The sequence below is a fragment of the Taudactylus pleione genome, unplaced genomic scaffold (assembly GCF_031769625.1).
Source record: "Taudactylus pleione unplaced genomic scaffold, aTauple2 ptg000133l, whole genome shotgun sequence".
In the NCBI taxonomy this organism is placed as follows: Eukaryota; Metazoa; Chordata; class Amphibia; order Anura; family Myobatrachidae; genus Taudactylus; species Taudactylus pleione.
In genome coordinates, this window is record NW_028284535.1 from 43,311 (window position 1) to 64,981 (window position 21,671).

A 21,671-nucleotide genomic window follows, 5' to 3' on the forward strand; every position below is an offset into this window, starting at 1 on the left:
ATACCTCAACTGTGGGGTCCCGGTTTGGGTCTTCTTGCAAGCTCAAAACTTGGATCTAAAAACTGGATCTCATGTATTTTGGATTGCATGTAAGTCCTTCCCTTGTGATTTCAGGTGCTGTGAGGTGGTCAAAATTTTCTGGAAATGTTATTGATATGAATAATACTACAGGTACAAAAACAGGTCCCAATTACAAGTTTTTTTGTTGTTTTTGTCAATTTTTAAAGAATTCCAAAACTGAACCAAAACACTTGAGATTGGTTTTGCTAAAACCAAAACACAGCAACGATTTAGATCCCAAACTAAAACACAGGGGTTTGCACACACCTCTACTAATTAACTGGTTGTAAAGTATCTCAAAATGTATTGAACATTCCTTGAGGTGGCCCCTAAAGGCCTTGTGGACCTCCCTTGTAGCTAAGGAATATTCAGATTAGGCATCTCTTGGGCAGGAATAGGCATTGTTGCTATGAAAACTGAAGTAACGCCGGCAACCTAAACAACGGCTAAAGTGTATCCATGCAGAAAGTTCATTGGTTGGTCTTGTATGTGTTCCTACTTATTTATTCTAAGTGGTTCCATAAGGTAGAAACTAACTTTGGCCTGGACAAAGTGGTATAAACATTTCAGATGTGGATCCACTATCCTGTGGCACTGGCTAACCTGGGGCACGGATTCTTATTGGAAGCCTGGTTTTCGCCACGAACCTCGGCAAGGGGCTTTTGGACTTCAGGCAACCAACAGATCACGAGCAGGACATTCTTCCTAGGCACCTACTACTGACAGAAAGGAGAATGGTCAGATACAGGTCTAGGCCAGGGTAAGCACAAAATCATAACACTAGTCCAGGATCAAGGACCGGCAGCAGGGGTTCATAAACTGATAGCTAAGCCTAATGCCAGGTACACATTACATGACCCGCCAAACCGACGTCCGATGGAACGATATATCGGGCAGGCGGTACACACTGTACGATCCATTGTCCGACCGCCCGATACATCGTTCACCTGCACCATTCACCTTCCTGGCGTCTGCAGCTGGGTGGCTCCATCGCGGGCGATGGAACGACCCCGATGTCGCCTCGCAGATGCGCGCATAGTGCACACACACTAGACGATCCGGTTGTTATGTTGGTCCAATTCACCATATCGTCCGAGAAATCGTCTAGTGTGTACCCAGCTTGAGGTCAGGGTCAAAATCAAACAAACAGGGTCAACAACAACATCTTGTACACAATAATAGAAATAGATCAATAAAACACTCAGACAACCTTATTACTCAAATGTCAGTCAATTAAACGGAGGCCCAACTGACAAAATAGACATGGGCCCTAATCTGCAGCCATGTGAGGCTCTAGGGAACCAGGAGCAGTGCACAGAGTCAGTGAGACTGCAAAGCTTTTGTTACATTAGTCCTTCTATGAGTCAGATGACGGATGTTATGGACCAATTATCTGTATTTATGGCTGTTCGTGATTCTGTCTTTTCTGAACTGAGCAGTTTGAAACATCAATCCCTAAAAAGTTTGATCGTATCGGGGGCCGACAGCATAAATATGAATTCTAGTGTTTTATGTATGTCTTATGACAATTTATGTTGCTCAGCGCAGATGTTGAAATCTTTCAGATACAAGAACAGATTGTTGTTTTTTTGTTCCCTTCTAGAATAAAATGAACTGTTTGGCATTCCATTTTCAGCCATGCCTTTCTATAGGAGCTATACACGGAAGGAGTGGACTTATGTCCCCAGAATTTGGATTTATGTCACCAAAAACTGTATAAAGGTATTTATTAAAAAAAAATTCACCTCCCACCATTGAATAACGATATTGCGCCAATGTAGGCAGACATTGAGCTCTAGGGCCAGACACTAGGGGCATAGGACCTGATTCACACCCGCTCGCTAAGGCGTGATCGCTCGCTCTGAGCGATTTTCGCCTATCTGCGCATGCGTATAATTCACAGTGCACATGCACAAGCCATTCGTTGCGATCTGCTTTTGGTAGCTCGTAAGCCACTATCAGGTCGCTGCTTTGAGTGACAGATAGCGCCGTTTGTGGGTGGTAACAGGGGAAGGTGCTTGTAAACGGGGGAGTGGTGTTGCGAACGCAGGCGTGTCTTCGCACCACAATGGAGTTTAAAGGGCGTGCATAATTAACAAAGTTACGTCATTGTACATGTCACCTGCATGTATTTCAGACTGCATTGATCGCAGTGCTTGCGGCAGGGAAAGGCAACCCCAAGGGTTGCGAGCAGCTCCGATGGCTCACGATGGTTCCGATTAATCATACATTTCCCGGAGATGACCTGTGTTGTGTTGTGAGTTGCAAGGGGGCGTCTACAGACACTTGCGAGTGGAACTTGCCGTAGCTCACTAACACATAGTGGGCATCCTTATGCGACGCAGTGCGAGCGCTTAATTTAAATATCCAGCCCCTTTTTGCCAGCGAGCGATCGCATCTTGCGAGCGGATCTGAATCAGGTCCATAGTGTGGTTTAAGCATCTGGAGCATGTCCCTCTAGCGCCAGTCAGCCCCGTTTTGGCATTACATAAACCACCAGCACCAATGTTGATCACCTGTAAGCTAAATAGATATGGGTGTGACTCATATATTATAACACACACTCCCTTTCTCCTCATTGGTGGACAAAAGGAAGGGGTGTGGAACAATTTAAAAAAGTCAGGGGCTCTTACATAGTGGAAGCGGCCAATACAGGAGCCCTTATCGGCACCTTACCTCGTGACGCTGGAGCTGCAGCTCAGTGATAGGCTGGAATCGATATGGGAGGGGCTTCATCTATCTTTAATGAAGTCAGGATGTAATGCCATACAGGACAGAGGGCAGTTGTGTGTTAGATTGTGCTTCCTATACAATGTCAACTGTGGATTCTAACGGTCTCCTAATTCTATCAATTAGTGTAGCTCACTAGTTGGGCCAGTGGAGTATTTATAATGGGTGCAGAGAGAGCGATACACATGGGCCCCTGAGTCATGGGGGGGCCCAAACTACAGACACTGCACACATTGCAACTGATTACCCTGCCTCTACCAGCGCCCTATTTTCAGGGGGGAGGAGGCTCATGGGAAATTTGTGTACCCACCATCATTGGGCGCACTTACAATAACAGTGCACCCACTGGCCTCAGTTATAACACACACGGGATGCACGGCACTAAATACTTTGCTTTTAGTTGGCCTGCTCAGTACACATCAAAAGACCTAATTCAGACCCGCTCGCTAGATGCGTACGCTCGCACCCAGCATATGCAATTATGGGAAGGCAGGCGATCGCATGGCAAGGCACTAGCATGCCCGCTATGTCTTGGCGTGCGATCGCTTTGTGTATGTAGATGCCCACCAGCCAGTCTTATGACGCCCACCATCTCCAGGAAGTGTATGCAACCGTCGGTACATGGGGTACCATCGGATGCAATCGCAGCGCTTGTGATTGTCCATACCCTTTTACATGCACTGCGATCATTTGAGTGTAAAAAACAGCCAGGTGACGTGTATAATGACGCTACTTCTTAATTATGCACGCCTCTGAACTGGCGTTGAGACGCTCAGGCCGCCTGCGTTCACATCTAACTCCGCCCGTTTTTAATGGCCAGTTCCTGTCACCACTCACAAACGGCTTCTCCTGTCACTCATTCTGCTGGGCAGTCTATGCGCAGCGAGCGAGCGGTTTCTGATCTCTCACACTGGTTCACGCACGCACACTGTGATGCGTAAACATGCACAATGCAAAAATCAGCCAGCTACGAGGGAACGCATTCTAGCGTCCGTGTCTGATTCAGGTCCAAAGTGCGCTCTGATTCCACACTTTTGGGTAACAGTCCGCAAAGTAGAAGTGTACCTAGGTGGTAAAAGACAGCGAAAACTATAGAGACAAAAGTAATGTGCAAATCTTTAAATGTCCCATCCAAGTCCACTTTTAATTTTAATACTGTATTTTATCCAAAAATAATGCTCGGTCTATTCTCATTCTTCAATATACAAAAAATAATGCTCAATGTATCATTACCATGCCAAAAATGTATGTAAGATCACACATAATTGATGATATCATCAATTTTATATGTGATTTTACATACAGTTTTGCATATTAAGATAAAAAATTATTATTAGGAAAAATGATAACAACATTGAGCGTTGTTATAAGATAACAAATAATAAAACAGAATTCCTTAACATCTTGGAGTGAACAGTATAAATGTGACATTTAATAGACCACAAAAACAAAAAATATTACAAATACATTTGACTATTAGAATTAATGGCCTCCGACTGGGAACATTGGGCCTCATTTACATCCCATACGCAGCTGCTGTGCGAATATACAGTAATGCTACAGTCACATGGAAATGTATTCAGGCGCCCACTGGCGGCTTTGCAGATCCAAGCAAGTGCGTTCTTCAAACACGCAACGATGGTCCCAGATGCTTCGATAATTATCAATTATAATCGACCATCTGAGTAATGGTCATGCAGTACGGCCACAGGAACTGGGATGCTTGAGTCATATTTTCTGCATACGGGTTCGCAGATGTCGGCAGATACACCATACTTGCCGACAATCAGTTCCCTCCTTCCGGGAGGGAGCTGATTGTCAGCTAATAGCGGGGGGCGTGCCCGGCCATTGACGCCACATTGGGGGCGGAGCAGGAGGCGGGGCTGCGTGATTGCGTTATCGTCGCCCCATCCCTTCTTCACAATGCCGTTATTTTCGACATTGTGAAGCAGGGGCCGGGGCCACGATGACACGATTCAGCGCGAATCACGTCACCGGCTCCCCCAGGGGCTTTTACTTTATTCTGGGGGGAGGTCGGGAGGGTTGCTGGCTGCCGGGAGGCTTGCCTGCCTTTCCGGGGGAACGGGCGTGGCACCCGAAAATCGTGAGGCTCCCGGCCAAATCGGGAGGGTAGGCAAGCCTGCGATACACCCCCCCCAAAGTGGTCATGTCATCCCTGCATTTTCACCCCCACTCCCCACAAAACAGCTTCTGTCTGTCAATCCTCACTACAACCATAGTCACATTTGATTGCAATATTGTCGCTGCGTGTGCCCAATGCTACTACTGCAGCTAAGGCATGTGCAATTCACCGATAACTGCTGTATGTGCAACGGAGATTTTTTGACACCCCTACGAAAGGGAGCTGTGTGCAATATTTTAGTACTTTCAAAGCTAATTCCACACTTTTATAAAGTCTCTAAAATTAGCAGGGCCGTCGAGAGGGGGGTGGGGAAGGGTACTCTTTTCCCAGACCCTGGCTTGTTGGAGTTGCCCATGTCAGTTACACAGACATCGGCCAGAGGGAGAGAGGAGACTGAGACAGCAGCCTCTATCCCAAGCCCAGCACACTGGCTGCAAGCAGTAGTGGCCAGGTAAGATGGTGGGAGCATGGCACTTATAACACGTATCTGTCCCTGGCTACGTTGCGTGCAGAGCCCCCCCCCTCTGGAATATATTTTTACATTACTTTTGGAAGATGACATGGCCACGCCTCCCCCAATTCGGCCATGTCCCCCAATACCCGGACCCGTCCCTGCTCTCAACGGCCCTGAAAATTTGTACCACTTCCCCATTCCTGAACTGCTGTCACCCCTTCTTCTGCTTTTGGAAACAAGGCCTCCTGAAGAAACGGGGCCTCCTGAAGTGACCACCTCCTGCCACGTCAACAATGCATGGCGGTGTGGTAATTATTGGTGATGGAACATTACAACAAAATCACTTTGACGCATTTAAGTAGCATTATAACAAATTGGAAGCATTCCGAATAGCTCTGCTCTGCTGATAATGTCATCCTTTCTGAAAGCCAGATGTCAGCGGGGGACACCAGCAGAGCGGAGGAAAGGTGCCCCAAGAGATTGGCGTTCACGATACTGGTAAGGAGGGGGTGGGAGATTTATTTTTACAAGCTATTGTCTGCTGTTTAATTAGTCTTTACAGTTATTATGGGGCATATTCAATTGGGTGCGAGAATAGCAAAAAACCAGCACCTGCAAGGTTTTTCCTGCAGGTGCGGGTTTTTTGCTATTCAATTAGGTGCGTGGGGTTTTATTTGGGCGCCCGGGAGGTTTTTATTCTCGCACCTCCAGCAAGCGTGATTTTTCCTAAAATCGTTACTTTTAGGAAAAATCAGTGGGACTTAGTCTGACACCCCCGCGGCACCCCCCCCTCTTAGGACTAATTAAGCAATTGGAAGTTTCCAATTAGCTTAATTAGTCCGTAATTACTCACATTCTCCAGAGCTGTCTTCTGCATCCAATGTCGGGAGCCGGCTCTTCTGCAGCAGGGAGAGTATGTCAGTGTGTGTGGTGCTTGTAAGTGTATATGAGCGAGTGTTTGTGTGTAAGAGTGTGTGTGTGACAATCGCTGTCATTGTGCCCCCCCCCCCCCAGTGTCCGTGTGGCCCCTGGAATGGGTGCTGGGAGAACTACATCTCCCAGCAGCCCTTGCCCCTCCCTCCAGCCCCTGGAGCCTCCCAGGAGCCCCCAGGACTCCCAGCAGCCCCATCTCCAGTAAGAAGAGAGAGGGGAAGCCTCCGGGAGCCGCGGAGACCCCCGGCTAGGTAGGTGAAGATTTTTTTAATACGCGGCGCAGGGTTTTCAGAGATGAAAACCCCGCGACCACTATTTTTATAATTGAACACCGCGGGTATCAGGAGCGCGCATACCTGGGATATTACTAAAATGGGTGCGAGGGGCGCAAGGTTTTTTCCTCGCTAAACCTGGGGTCCGATTGTATATGCCCCTATGTTCTATTACTTGTCTTCTTCAATACCTAACTGCGATACAGCAGCTAAAATATATATATATATTTTTTATAGTTTTCAATGTCATCTGTGTTGTTTTGCTTTAGTCTGTTTGACTGTTTTTTGTTTTTTTTAATTCTTTTCTGAGAACTCTGAGGTTAAAAAACAAAAAAAAAACTGTTTTTGAGGCAGCATCTGAAGGAGATGGAAGCTAGTTTTTGAAGCACTCTCCACCTTACCTTGCATGAGCCGCGGGTATCTCGCTGACCTTCTGAAAGGGACATAGACAATTAGTAGCGTGTCCCTTTGAATGAAAGTCACTGGCTTTCAGTTTGAAGTCCATAGAATTCAATGCTTAAAATGGACATATTTTCCCACAATTACTATGTTGGAGCTTCTATATTTCTGTCCATTAAATTAGTAATGAAATGTCAGGACACAGAGTGTACGATATAGATTGTCATGGAGCCTTTGTGATACAGTAAAAAGGAAAAAGGAACAGAAATGTTTTATAAAATAGAAACGTAAACCGGCCACAAACTGTGCAGTTTTGATTGGTCAATGTGGTCAACTGAAATTGAACAAAGGGGAGATGTATCAATTCTTATGGGTCTATTCATTATGTTAATTATTGGAGTCCGAGCGGACTTAGCACTGCCGAGTCTGACTCAGCTGTGCTAGTGCGCCTGTGTGAACTTGAGTACACGTAGGCGCACAAAGCCCTGGCGTCTGGTGGAAGTAGCCGGACAGGGGCAGAGGGATCCGAAAGGATCCCTCTTCACAATACGGGAATCTTTCCTTCCGATAGGGAAAGAGCGAGGTGAGCGCTGTGTGCAGCAGCAAATGCCAGCTGAAGATGCTTGATTAATTTAGGTCCCCATTCTAGTGTATGGGACAGCGGCCATTCCGCAAGACGAAGGTAAGTAGGAGATATCTGTGATACTAGTGTATGGGGACAGAGGGCCATTCCGGGAAAGAAAGGTAAGCAGGAGATATCTGTGATACTAGTCTATGGGGACAGCGGGCCATTCCGGGAGAGAAAGGTAAGCAGGAGATATCTGTGATACTAGTGTATGGGGACAGCGGGCCATTCCGGGAGAGAAAGGTAAGCAAGAGATATCTGTGATACTAGTGTATGGGGACAGCTGGCCGTTCCGCAAGAGGAAGGTAAGCAGGACATATCTGTGATACTAGTGTATGGGGACAGAGGGCCATTCCGGGAAAGAAAGGTAAGCAGGAGATATCTGTGATACATGTGTATGGGGACAGCAGGCCATTTCGGGAGAGAAAGGTAAGCAGGATGTTGAATTCGTTTAATAAACCTTTTAATACATTCCTGCCTATAAACCTCTAAGATTCACCTGCCTAGAACCTCTAAGACAAAACCTGCCTATAAACCTCTAAACACAACGCTAATTGCGTACGCAGTATGACCGCAAATAAAGACAGGAGTGGAATCTGTGGTTCCAACGCACAAGTATTATTCAGGTAAAAGTACAGTCAGTTACACGCAATCTATACATACACAAGTTAGGCGTAAAAGGAAATAATACAGACCCAAGTTATACATACGCTGTGCCTCTGGACCCAGAGATAGACTTCTGACTAGATATCCTCAGTTCACCCAAAATTCAGCATGAACTGGCAAACCAGTGTTCGGACACATGTATTTATTCCTCCCCAGACTGAAACAGGACAAAGGGGGAACTTCCTGCTGATCTCATTGGTTCCCAGAGGAGAAGCATATGTAACGACACATTTAACAGGTTGTTTCAAATAGACTTTCCCTGCCTCTAACAGCCGGAGTCTTTCTGGTAACGCCTCCTGTAACATTCCATCAACTAAACATTTTGTTGCTTGTAAGTTCTGCGATCCGTAACTTGAGTTTGCACGATGCGATCTCTCCACCGATAATACCGGGATTCTGTAAAAAGTGTACACATCAGAACGAAACCAAACACACCTTGCTTATCATGTATAATACCTTAGATATCAAAAACCTCTATTTCTTAGCATTTAAACTAACTTAACCAACTTGAATCATACAATTTGATGCTAATGTAACCTTGTGTGCGAATATGTAGTGTGTGAGTATTCGGGGTTTGATATAAGGACGCTAGTTATTAATGGGTGAGATTTAAGTGCATAATTTCTCAAACACGAAGTGAACATCCAGCAGTGTGGATGGCTGAGGGTTGTAGTTCTACATGCCCTCTGTCAGCAGGCCCCCACCTGTTGTGTGTTCAAAGGAAAACAATACCTCTTTTGTTCTCACAGACTCTTGTGTGAAGTGCAAATGTATTACCACCTCAAGCTGTGGAATCTGGGGCCATCCTCTCTAGGATTCAGACACATCCAATTGTGTAGATATTATATTACAATTGCCACAACTATACTTTATCTGCATCCAGGGATTCCCAATTTGTTTGTAAAAATACCCATTGTCTCTTCTTATTTACTTTTACTCAGAAAGCTTGTTCCTCCAGTTGCCCTTGGTAGGTTAACAAAAACATTGCCATCTGTTCTTAGCTCCTGAGTTATAACTTGAATTGACGCTGACCACAAAAATGGTGTCTTGCGATCTCATTTCCAAAATGGAGTCTTGCGGCCATTCGCAAGATGGCGTCGCCGCGATTAAATTTTAAACTGAACTTGTCTCAGCCAATTATTCAGCTTCGACAAGGAGATATCAGTGATACTAGTGTATGGGGACAGAGGGCCATTCCAGGAGAGAAAGGTAAGCAGGAGATATCTGTGATACTAGTGTATGGGGACAGCTGGCCGTTCCACAAGAGGAAGGTAGGCAGGAGATATCTGTGATACTAGTGTATGGGGAAAGCGGGCCATTCCGGGAGAGGAAGGTAAGCAGGAGATATCTGTGATACTATTGTATGGGGACAGCGGGCCATTCTGGGAGAGGAATGTAAGCAGTAGATATCTGTGATACTAGTGTATGGGGACAGAAGGCCATTCCGGGAGAGGAATGTAAGCAGGAGATATCTGTGATACTAGTGTATGGGGACAGCTGGCCGTTCCGCAAGAGGAAGGTAAGCAGGAGATATCTGTGATTCTAGTGTATGGGGACAGCGGGCCATTCCGCAAGAGGAAGGTAAGTAGGAGATATCTGTGATACTAGTGTATGGGGACAGCGGGCCATTCCGGGAGAGGAAGGTAAGCAGGAGATATCTGTGATACTATTGTATGGAGACAGAGGGCCATTCCGGGAGAGGAAGGTAAGTAGGAGATATCTGTGATACTATTGTATGGGGACAGAGGGCCATTCTGGGAGAGAAAGGTAAGCAGGAGATATCTGTGATACTAGTGTATGGGGACAGCGGGCCATTCTGGGAGAGGAATGTAAGCAGTAGATATCTGTGATACTAGTGTATGGGGACAGAAGGCCATTCCGGGAGAGGAATGTAAGCAGGAGATATCTGTGATACTAGTGTATGGGGACAGCTGGCCGTTCCGCAAGAGGAAGGTAAGCAGGAGATATCTGTGATTCTAGTGTATGGGGACAGCGGGCCATTCCGCAAGAGGAAGGTAAGTAGGAGATATCTGTGATACTAGTGTATGGGGACAGCGGGTCGTTCCGCAAGAGGAAGGTAGGCAGGAGATATCTGTGATACTAGTGTATGGGGAAAGCGGGCCATTCCGGAAGAGGAAGGTAAGCAGGAGATATCTGTGATACTATTGTATGGAGACAGAGGGCCATTCCGGGAGAGGAAGGTAAGTAGGAGATATCTGTGATACTATTGTATGGGGACAGAGGGCCATTCTGGGAGAGAAAGGTAAGCAGGAGATATCTGTGATACTAGTGTATGGGGACAGCGGGCCATTCTGGGAGAGGAATGTAAGCAGTAGATATCTGTGATACTAGTGTATGGGGACAGAAGGCCATTCCGGGAGAGGAATGTAAGCAGGAGATATCTGTGATACTAGTGTATGGGGACAGCGGGTCGTTCCGCAAGAGGAAGGTAAGCAGGAGATATCTGTGATACTAGTGTATGGGGACAGTGGGCCATTCTGCAAGAGAAAGGTAAGCAGAAGATATCTGTGATACTAGTGTAGGGGGACAGTGGGCCATTCCGCAAGAGGAAGGTAAGCAGAAGATATCTGTGATACTAGTGTAGGGGGACAGTGGGCCATTCCGCAAGAGGAAGGTAAGTAGGAGATATCTGTGATACTAGTGTATGGGGATAACAGGCCATTCTAGGAGAGGAAGGTAAGCAGGGGATATCGGTGATACTAGTGTATGGGGACAGCGGGACATTCTGCAAGAGGAAGGTAAGTAGGAGATATCTGTGATACTAGTGTATGGGGACAGCGGGCCATTCCGGGAGAGGAAGGTAAGCAGGAGATATCTGTGATACTATTGTATGGGGATAGTGTATGGGGAAGAGTAGTCCCAGAGGTTATGACCCTCACACATGTTGAAATGCTCGGTATTCATAAAAACACACCATCACCATATCTTCACACACAGTATGAACACAGAGGCAAAAGAAATATGATACCTGGTGACTTGCATAAAGCCACTCAGTTAATTAGTGAGACAACTTGCTTTCAAGTTTTAGTAGTATTGGATCCCACCAGGATCGCTCGGGGTACACAAAATTTTAGATATATTCAGGATCTTGCTAAATTGATAGATAATATCACCGAGATGTATGATGACACTTTCAGGTATACAGGTAGAGAATTGCAAGCATACAAGAAAGAACTGGTGCAACACAGGCTAGTGTTAAATTATTTAACTGCTGTCACCGGAGGATATTGCGTAACTTTAGCTACCCAATTTGGAGTGAAGTGTTGCACCTATGTCACCAATGATACCAGCGATCCCAAAGAGGTAATAGATCGAAAGATGGATGAAATTCCACAGCTGAAATGGGAATTTCGGAAGAACCACAACGCTTCAGTGGCTGAAGTAGAGGAAAAGGTAGAGGAATGGTTGTCATGGCTGAACCCCGTAAAATGGTTTTCAGGCCTGGGGAAATGGGACCAGGTAATGATTGAAAGCATAGGCAACTTCCTGATCCTTATACTGGTCATCATCATAGTAATTGGCATATGTGTCCGGTGTGCTCCTATTGTGTTGAAGTGTGGAAAATGTAATAATAAGGCAAAACGAAGGAACAAAATTATGATGGTGATCAGTAATGACAATATAAATACTGAGATAAATATAGAACTGCATTACATCCCTGAACTTGGGAATACCATCATATAGTGTATTATGTTTAGATGTGCATGAAATGTATTGTTATTAAAATGTTATTTTTAAACATCTCAAGTAATGTAAGTCCCTGATCCCCCTCAAGACTTCCCTTATAGGATTGATACATCCCCACATCATTCTCATGATCTTTCAAGATCCGTGGTGTGGGTATAATGGTAGTTTTATGTCCCCTCCCAGAGACACATTATTCATGGATTTATAATCACCTTATGCCATCCCATAATACCATTAAATAGTATATGTATGCCTAAAATTAATTTTAAAATCAGGATGTGATAGCATGTTGTTCGCTATCAAAGGGTGGACTGTCGAAGCTAGATAATTGGCTGAGACAAGATCAGCTCAAAATAAGATCGAAAACTACGCCGTCTTGCGAATGGCCGCAAGACACCATTTTGGAAATGAGATCGGCAAGACGCCATTTTGCGAATTGCCGCTCAGCGCCATTTTAGCTAAACTAAAACTTTAGTACGTACGGCGATGCTACTATTAACATTAAGTGATCGCATCTTTTCCCATACCTCATACACACATTAAAACACAGAGTTGCGCTGTTAAAATGTCACACATTAGCGAAAGCATAAGGTCCAGCATGCGAACGCTTTCCATTAGCTTAGTGCGCACGCTTCTGCACAAAACTAACTAGCGTCTTTACCCATTTCCCTAATACTTACATAATGCACACTTACACAAAAGGTTCCATAGCTATAAAGTAAAAGATCCAAGTTTTATTCATTTATTACAAATGCTGTGAAACAAAGGCTATTTTGGTATCTAAGGTTTAATACGTGATAAGTAAGCCGTGTTTGGAATTCTACTGATCTGCACTCTCTCAACAGCTTCCCGGTACCATCGGTGTGGAGATCGCAACATGCATTCGCAACTTATGGACCTTAGAGACTTAAAGCACCAGAATGTACATTGTAAAACCAACAGCCAAGATTTGCATGAGGCGGGAAACGGAGGCAGCAAGCTGTTAGAGGCTGTTCTGTGTCCATTTTAATCAACCTGTTAAATGCCCTGTAACATGCACACCATGATGGGGAACCAATGGGATCAGCAACAAACTTCTCAATTGTATTGTCTATTTCGGAAAGGGTATAAATGTGTGGGTTGTGACCCCAGTCTGGAGTCTTCTTGCTGATTGCTGATGGACGGAGGTTATCTTGCTGATGCCGGGATCTGGTCCAGAGCGCGTGCGTATGTGTGACTGTATCTTGGGTTTGTATAATATTTTGCGCTAAATTGTACTTAGATCACAGCGTGTAACTGACTGTACTTGACTTGAATAATACTTTGTGCTTTGGAAACACATGTTCAAGGTGTAAAGTCTTTATTTTACTGTATGACTGCATACGCAAACAGCGTCAATATTAGAGGTTTATAGGCAGGTTTTAGAAGGCATAGGTAGGTGCGTATAGAGGTAGTAATCCAGTATCCTTACGGGAGAGGAAGGTAAGTAGGAGATATCTGTGAGACTAGTGTATGGGGACAGCGGGTCATTCCGGGAGAGAAAGGTAAGCAGGAGATATCTGTGATACTAGTGTATGGGGACAGCGGACCATTCCGGGAGAGAAAGGTAAGCAGGAGATATCTGTGATACTAGTGTATGGGGACAGCGGACCATTCCGGGAGAGAAAGGTAAGCAGGAGATATCTGTGATACTAGTGTATGGGGACAGCGGACCATTCCGGGAGAGAAAGGTAAGCAGGAGATATCTGTGATATCTCCTGTATTAGGAGATGACAAAAGGGGAAGATTCCGCACAGAACCAACAATAGACCAACCATCTAGTATATTGTTAGATAATATTAAATTATATATTGTAGGTGGTGCTTCCAAAGGATGAGGTGAACAAGCCCTCAGCCGGGCGAAACGCCCATCCTCCACTTACTGCACATACCTTGGAGAAACAGTCTGTGCATGGACTGGACTCCAGGCCACTGTAACATTGGTATTGTATAACTTTGCAAACTAGCTGTTGGACCTCCATGTCCAATCAGCAACTTAACCACACGCTCAGTAGGCATCATGTAAATGCTGTGCATTCCTATCAAAGTCCATGTCTGACTATATGCTTTAATTATATACAATATGTTATGATAACATGGATACTGAATACTGATGCCTGTGTACACTTTCTCTATGGGACTCTAAACAAGGAAGTGTTTATTATCTATTCTTTTGTATGGTTGGCTATTTATAGCAAGGATATTACATGACCATATGAGCGGAGGTACAATATTGGATACAATACTTGATGATTTTTTTGTTTGATGAAACTCTGATACTTTACAAATTGCTATGAACATTGAGGATATTGGAACATTTGAGAGATGCAAAAACTGATGTCTCTATATTCTAACACAATACGCAGTTAGGATCACTATTCAGTGATAAATGTGATACTTGGATTGGTAACATAACCTTATTATATAGCTATAGAGATATTTACACCTAATTTGTTCAGTTTTGTTACACGGGCGTTATCTATGATTATGTACTAAATTGATTGCATTTATGTGTAACAAATAAAGTATTCTCATGCATAACTTTGTTTGAACATGATATTTTACTAATAAAATGGACTATTCATTCGTGACAGTAATACATTTATTTTTGTTCTGACTGTGTGCCGGTGTGGAATACCTTTTCCCTATTACTTTAAAACCTACAGCCATACATTACTTGATTTTCCCAATCTCGTCCGATCTTGGAAGCTATATCGTAATAGGCCTGGTTAGTACCTGGATGGGAGACCGCATGGGAATACCAGGTGCTGTAGGTTAAAAGAGACTATTTGAGTTTAGGAGGCACATGGTTGAGCAAATTTTTGTACGACAAGTTCATTTGTGATGCGTCACTGTGCTATCAAATTTTAAATAAAATTGTACAAATTGAATTAAAAATGTATGTTCAGTGGGTTATAGATTATATACATACTTCGCCATATAGGGGCCTATTCATCAACACTAAAATAACGTTTTTAAGGACATTTTCCTTAAATAACATTATTTTGGTATTCATGTAGCCACTTAGCACAGGAGATATCACAGATATCTCCTTGCTAAGTTCCCCTGCGTTAATTTCCACACTCCCCATACATTAGTACATTAGTACATTAGTATGGGGATGTGGAAATTGTGGTATTCATCAAATTCCGAAAATTATCAATTTTCGGAATTTGATGCAGTTACTATTCGCCACTGTGAGGTGGCGAATAGCAGGTGAAACTTACCTGTATTCGCGTGTGCAGGTCCCCCGACGAGTCCCTCCGGCGCTCTGCTCCGTCCTCAGGCTTCGGAGGCTGGTCTGTCATGTGGTTTCCCAGCAGAGCACAAGAAAGTTTAGACAAAAAAAAAAAAGTTTTTTTTTCTTTCTAATCTGTCATGTGGTCTGCTGGGAAACCACATGACAGACCAGCAGGACGGAGCCGGAGGCTGCTGCACGGACAGGTAAGTCGGGGGGGGGTACACAAACTTACCGCATCTGTAGGCAGTGCTGCGCATGCGCTGGTTTTACAGATGTAACAGCGCATGCGCAGCACTGTTTCCAGACGCGATAAGGTAGTGTAAGCAGGGAAAAGTATCTATTTCCCGAAAAGCTGTCATCGCAAAAATGACAGCTTTTCGGAATAGATACTTATGGAGAGGTGGAATGATGAATTCCACCTATAATTAGCTAGAACTCCATGAGAGTTCTAAAGCTAATTATCTCCAGAGAATTTTTAGGTTTAATGAACAGGCCCCATAATCTGTACATTAGCATGAATTAACACATGGCTGCAGGTGAATAATACACTATACCTGTAAGCATTAACGACTATATATAGGTACCTTTTAATTTTATTGATATACATTAAAGGTTAAATTTTAATTGTTTGTTGAAACTATCATATAAGAGTGCCCCAGCAACCAGCCCTTCTTTCTTTCTTCTTGCTTATATCTCCTGCATTGCCTTTTTGATGAATGGCCCCATAATTTAATGTCTACAAAATCAGGTTAAAATGTTAATTTTCACCTGTTTTGTAGAAATTAAATGATAATGAATAGAGCCCTTGGGGCTAGAGAAAGTGGCGAAATTGCCCAAAGCAACCAATCAGCTTCTAACTCAGGCGTGCCTACCCTCCCGATTTGGCCGGGAGCTTCCCGAATATCGGGTGCCACTCCCGGTCCCCCGGAAAGGCAGGCAGGCCTCCCGACCTCCCCCCCCCACAATAATCTAGAAATCCCAGCAGTGGGGGGGGGGCGGTGACGTGATTTGCGCTGGATCGCATCATCGTGGCCCCGCCCTCCTCTTTACAATGCTGAAAATAATGGAATTGTAAAGAGGGGGCTGGGCTAAGATCAGATGGCTCCACCCCAATGTGTCGTAACTGTCCGGACACGCCCCCCGCTGTTAGTAGACAATCAGCTACCTCCCGGAAGGAGAAAGCTGATGGTCGGCAAGTATGTTCTAACTATCATTTCAAAGAAGATGAATGACAGAAGCTGATAGGATGCTTTGGCCAAATTCTCCACTTTATCTCTCTCCAAGGCTTGATACATCTCCCCTCCCCACCATGTATGTGTCAGTTTATCAAGCATACTAAGAATCTGATGTATAGGGCAAAAACTAAAGACAAGCGCATTATAAATAGTATACTGCTACATTTTATTATGATACTCAGATATTGTCTAGTTTTTCTCTTTGAATAACCCAAATTAATAAACCATGTAAGACTAAAATAGATATGCATGTTATACCAAAGTGAGCTACTGACTATGGAGCTGATTTATTAACGGGGAGCTTATTCTGGCAATAAAGGCTTTTTGGTTTTACCCTATACATCAAAGGGTTAATGACGTTGATAACTCTTGTACTGATGGCGATAACCCCTGACATTTCACGGGCAGCCTATTTAACAATTATTGGGACTATGGCAGTGGTGCAGGTATGCAACCGGGAAGCCGGCTGACATTATACCGTCATCCCGACTGTAGACGCCAGTCATTTTACTGATGCCGAGAGACCGGCGCCCGGCATCGTAATCGAAGTGATGCTGGGCGCCGCTGCGGACAGCCGTGCGCGGGGGGGGAAGGATTAGGTTAAGGGCTCCCGGGGGGGACTTAGGGTTAGGCACCCCCCCCGGTAGGTTAGGGTTAGGCTAGGGGGAGGGAGGGTTAGGGTTAGGCACCCCCGGGGGGGGACTTAGGGTTAGGCACCTCCCTGGGGGACTTAGGTTTATGCGGCGGGGAAGGGGGGTTAGGGTTAGGCACCCCTAAGGAGGGTTAGGGGGGTTAGGTTAGTTCATACTTACCCCGGGACGATTGGTATTTTCAGCCGTGTCGGCCTGCCACTATTGGGATTTGAACAAGTCCGGCGGTATGTATTCCGTGGTGCAAGTACAAAAAATGTGTTAGTGGTACTCTATGCGCATGACGTTCTGGCACAAAGGCGTGGCCACATGAAATGGGGGTGTGTATTTTCTTTTCACTCTGGTAGCATTCCTTTCCATTCCATTCCAAATACACCTTACTTATGTGGTGGTTTCTCTCTAACAGGAAACCTCTTAAGAAACTGAGCCTCCTGCCCCTTGTGTCTCTCCAGCCTCCTTCCCACTGTCTTTCCAGCTTCCTGCCCCTGCCCCACCACTCCAGCCTCCTGTCTTTACAGCCTTCTGCCCCGTCTTTCCAGCTTCCTGCCCCCTGCCCTGTCACTGTAGCCTCCTGTCTTTCCAGTATCCTGCCCTGTCACTCCAGCCTCCTGTCCTCTCACTCCAGCCTCCTGTATTTCCAACCCCCTGTGTCTCTCAGTCTTCCCCTCACCCTGTGTCCCTCAGGCTCCACCTCACCTTGTATCCCTCAGGCTCCCCCTCACCTCGTGTCCCTCAGCTTCCCCCTCACCCTGTGTCTCTCAGCTGCCCCCTGTGTCTCTCAGCTGCCCCTCACTCTGTCTCATCCTCCCCATCTGTGTCATTCAATCTCCTCCTTGTGTCAATCAGCCTCCCCCTTTGTGTCAATCAGCATACTTTCAACTAGGGGTGAGCGGGTTCGGATTTCTGAAATCCGAACCCCCCCGAGCCCCCCCGATCCGAGTCCGATCCGAGTCAGGCTCGACTTTTCCCGCCTGACTCGGATCTGAAATCGAGGCAAAACGTCATCATCCCGCCTTCCGAGTCTCGCGGGTTTTGGATCCTATATAAGGTACCCGCGTCGGCGCCATTTTCTCACTCGGCTGTGGACAGTGAAGAGGGAGGGTGGGAGTTAGGGCTGTGTAGTGTAGTGTAGTGTAGTGTAGTGCTGCTGTTGTCCACTACTTCAAAGTCCATAGGGGCTGGCTGTGTTGTGCTGTGCTGCTATTGTTAATAGGGGCTGTGTCCACTACTTCAAAGTCCATAGGGGCTGGCTGGACTGTGTTGTGCAGTCAGTTCTCCATAGGGGCTGTGTCCACTCCAAAGTCCTGTGCAGTGTCCCAGTCCTAAAGGAGTGCTGTAGTGTTGTCCAGGGGGTGCTCTGTCCATCAGGGGTGCTCCCCCCAAGTGCTAAAAAAATAATATATTTTCTGTGTTTGTGAATTGTGTGCGCAGTAGCCGCACGTGCATCAACAAAGTAGTGCCAAGCGTGCGCCTGTGTCATAAGTAAAGGGCCGGCTGGCTTGACCGTTAAAGGGTGCTGTAACCCCCGAAAGTACACTCCAGTCCAAACCAAAAAAAAATTATTTTCTGTGTTTGTGAATTGTGTGCGCAGTAGCCGCACGTGCATCAACAAAGTAGTGCCAAGCGTGCGCCTGTGTCATAAGTAAAGGGCCGGCTGGCTTGACCGTTAAGGGTGCTGTAACCCCCGAAAGTACACTCCAGTCCAAACCAAAAAAAAAATAATTTTCTGTGTTTGTGAATTGTGTGCGCAGTAGCCGCACGTGCATCAACAAAGTAGTGCCAAGCGTGCGCCTGTGTCATAAGTAAAGGGCCGGCTGGCTTGACCGTTAAGGGTGCTGTAACCCCCGAAAGTACACTCCAGTCCAAACCAAAAAAAAAATTATTTTCTGTGTTTGTGAATTGTGTGCGCAGTAGCCGCACGTGCATCAACAAAGTAGTGCCAAGCGTGCACCTGTGTCATAAGTAAAGGGCCGGCTGGCTTGACCGTTAAGGGTGCTGTAACCCCCGAAAGTACACTCCAGTCCAAACAAAAAAAAAAATTATTTTCTGTGTTTGTGAATTGTGTGCGCAGTAGCCGCACGTGCATCAACAAAGTAGTGCCAAGCGTGCGCCTGTGTCATAAGTAAAGGGCCGGCTGGCTTGACCGTTAAAGGGTGCTGTAACCCCCAAAGTACACTCCAGTCCAAACCAAAAAAAAAATTATTTTCTGTGTTTGTGAATTGTGTGCGCAGTAGCTGCACGTGCATCAACAAAGTAGTGCCAAGCGTGCGCCTGTGTCATAAGTAAAGGGCCGGCTGGCTTGACCGTTAAAGGGTGCTGTAACCCCCGAAAGTACACTCCAGTCCAAACCAAAAAAAAATTATTTTCTGTGTTTGTGAATTGTGTGCGCAGTAGCCGCACGTGCATCAACAAAGTAGTGCCAAGCGTGCACCTGTGTCATAAGTAAAGGGCCGGCTGGCTTGACCGTTAAGGGTGCTGTAACCCCCGAAAGTACACTCCAGTCCAAACCAAAAAAAAAATTATTTTCTGTGTTTGTGAATTGTGTGCGCAGTAGCCGCACGTGCATCAACAAAGTAGTGCCAAGCGTGCGCCTGTGTCATAAGTAAAGGGCCGGCTGGCTTGACCGTTAAAGGGTGCTGTAACCGCCAAAGTACACTCCAGTCCAAACCAAAAAAAAAATTATTTTCTGTGTTTGTGAATTGTGTGCGCAGTAGCCGCACGTGCATCAACAAAGTAGTGCCAAGCGTGCGCCTGTGTCATAAGTAAAGGGCCGGCTGGCTTGACCGTTAAAGGGTGCTGTAACCCCCGAAAGTACACTCCAGTCCAAACCAAAAAAAAATAATTTTCTGTGTTTGTGAATTGTGTGCGCAGTAGCCGCACGTGCATCAACAAAGTAGTGCCAAGCGTGCACCTGTGTCATAAGTAAAGGGCCGGCTGGCTTGACCGTTAAGGGTGCTGTAACCCCCGAAAGTACACTCCAGTCCAAACCAAAAAAAAAATTATTTTCTGTGTTTGTGAATTGTGTGCGCAGTAGCCGCACGTGCATCAACAAAGTAGTGCCAAGCGTGCGCCTGTGTCATAAGTAAAGGGCCGGCTGGCTTGACCGTTAAGGGTGCTGTAACCCCCGAAAGTACACTCCAGTCCAAACCAAAAAAAAAATATTTTCTGTGTTTGTGAATTGTGTGCGCAGTAGCCGCACGTGCATCAACAAAGTAGTGCCAAGCGTGCGCCTGTGTCATAAGTAAAGGGCCGGCTGGCTTGACCGTTAAAGGGTGCTGTAACCCCCGAAAGTACACTCCAGTCCAAACCAAAAAAAAATTATTTTCTGTGTTTGTGAATTGTGTGCGCAGTAGCCGTACGTGCATCAACAAAGTAGTGCCAAGCGTGCGCCTGTGTCATAAGTAAAGGGCCGGCTGGCTTGACCGTTAAAGGGTGCTGTAACCCACAAAGTACACTCCAGTCCAAACCAAAAAAAAAATTATTTTCTGTGTTTAGCCGCACGTATATATCAAATCGATATAACATAAATGGAGGACCAAACTTTCTCCGATAAAAATAAAATAGAGAAAGATCAAGAACCACTTCCTCCTAGTGCTGAAGCTGCTGCCACTAGTCATGACATAGACGATAACATGCCATCAACGTCGTCTGCCAAGGCCGATGCCCAATGTCATAGTAGAGGGCACATACAATCCCAAATGGCAAAGTTCAGGAAAATGACCTTGAAAAAGACATTTAAATCAGCTGAAGAGAAACGTAAACTTGCCAATATGCCATTTACGACACGGAGTGGCAAGGAACGGCTAAGGTCGATCCCTAGTATGTTCATGACTAGTGGTTCAGCTTCACATGACGATGGAAGCCCTCCTCCCACTAAAAAAATCAAAAGAGTTAAGCTGGCAAAAGCACAGCGAAGAACTGTGCTTTCTAAGAAGATATCACAAATCCCCAAGGAGAGTCCAAGTGTGGTGGTGGTTGCGATGCCTGACCTTCCCAGCACTGGACGGGAAGAGGTGGCTCTTTCCACCATTTGCACGCCCCCTGCAAGTGCTGAAAGGAGCACCCACAGTCCACTTGCTGATATGCAAATTGAAGATGTCACTGTTGAAGTACAACAGGATGAGGATACTGGTGTAGCTGGCGCTGAGGAGGAAGTTGGCGAGGAGGATTCTGATGGTGATGTGGTTTGTTTAAATCAGGCTCCGGGGAAGACAGTTGTTGTCCGTGGGATGAAAAAGCCCATCACGGTCATGCCTGGGCAGAAGACCAAACATTCCACCTCTTTGGTCTGGCAATATTTCTATCCAAATCCGGACAACAACTGTCTTGCCATATGTACCATATGTAAAGGTGAAATAAGTAGGGGTAGGGACGTCAACCACCTAGGAACATCCTCCCTTATACGGCACCTGCAGCGCGTTCATAAAAAGTTACTGTCAAGTTCAGAAACTTTGGCTAAGACCGTAAGCAGTCCAGGGACACCTAAATCCCGTTGTCCTGTTGTATCCAAGCGCCTGCAAACCACACCGTCAACTCCC

General features: G+C 45.7%; 1 pseudogene; it reads left to right on the forward strand.

The window, feature by feature from the left end:
* Nucleotides 1-14,665: 14,665 nt before the first annotated feature.
* On the forward strand, nucleotides 14,666-14,784 carry LOC148523431 (5S ribosomal RNA; annotated as a pseudogene).
* Nucleotides 14,785-21,671: the final 6,887 nt, after the last annotated feature.